Source organism: Formica exsecta, unplaced genomic scaffold, assembly GCF_003651465.1.
Source record: "Formica exsecta isolate Colony F162 unplaced genomic scaffold, ASM365146v1 scaffold1448, whole genome shotgun sequence".
Taxonomy (NCBI): Eukaryota; Metazoa; Arthropoda; class Insecta; order Hymenoptera; family Formicidae; genus Formica; species Formica exsecta.
In genome coordinates, this window is record NW_021848777.1 from 9,850 (window position 1) to 10,968 (window position 1,119).

Below are 1,119 nucleotides of genomic sequence, written 5' to 3' on the forward strand. Positions count from 1 at the left end.
AGAGGTAGTGGTCAGGTCGGTGTCAGGAGCAGGATGTCGGGACAGAATCTGGTCCCGATGTCTCGGCCGGCCGGGCTTATATACCCGGCCAACGACCCGTTGCCGGTCCGCTGGTGGGAGTCGGTCCCGTGGGGGGACTACGAGATAGCACGAGCGGCATCCGTGTGAGCGAGATAGCATGAGCGGTGCACGTGTGAGCGAGATAGCATGAGCGGTGTACGTGCGAGCGAGATAGCACGAGTAGGATAGGTATAGCGGGATGAGCCCGCGAGGCATGCGTGGTTATTATATATATATCTATTTACATTATATAATATATATACAGGAACGGCTCTGCCGTTACATCACCCCCCTCCTTTGCTTAGTGCGCACCGGTGGGGATGTCGTCGGTGGCCTCGGTTCGTCGGGGTTGTTTTTCTCCTCGTCCTGGTCGTCCTCGGTCTGATCCGGGTGCTCTTTTAACTACTGGACGTGAACGTGGCGGTGCCAGCGTCCTTGTCGATGTCGGAGGTCCACGATTACGGGGGACACGATCCGCCGTACCTCTAAGGGCCCCACAAACTTTGGGGCCAATTTCGCGTTAAACGCGTTGGCCTTATTGCAGAGGGCGTGATTTCTTCTCCACACGAGCTCCCCAATTCGTGGCTGCCAGTTTCGCCTCCGCAGGTTGTAGTGGCGTTCCTGGTGTTGAAACGCACGGGCTAAGTGGACCTGCACGAGCTCGTGAGCCTCCCTCAGATGGCGCTGGGTTGTTTCCGGCGGGACCGCGGTTCTTGGCTGGTGCCGGTCCTCTGGATGCGGCCGGGCTAGTTCTCTGCCATGGTTGAGGTAGGCGGGGGTGTACCCGGTAGCCTCGTTCCAGGCGGTGTTGAACGCGTATTGTAGGGCAGGCACCTGCTCGTCCCAGGTCTTTTGATTCCTTCCCACGTACTGTGCGATCATCGTTTTGATCGTGCGATTCGCTCGTTCGACCGGATTACACTGCGGCGTGTACGGTGGGGTGGTGCGGTACTGTATGCCGAAGTCCCGCAATAGCTTTGCCAGTTGCGTTGATTTCAGCTGGGTCCCGTTGTCCGACAGTAGTTTCTCTGGGCATCCGTGGCGGTAGATCACCTGGTC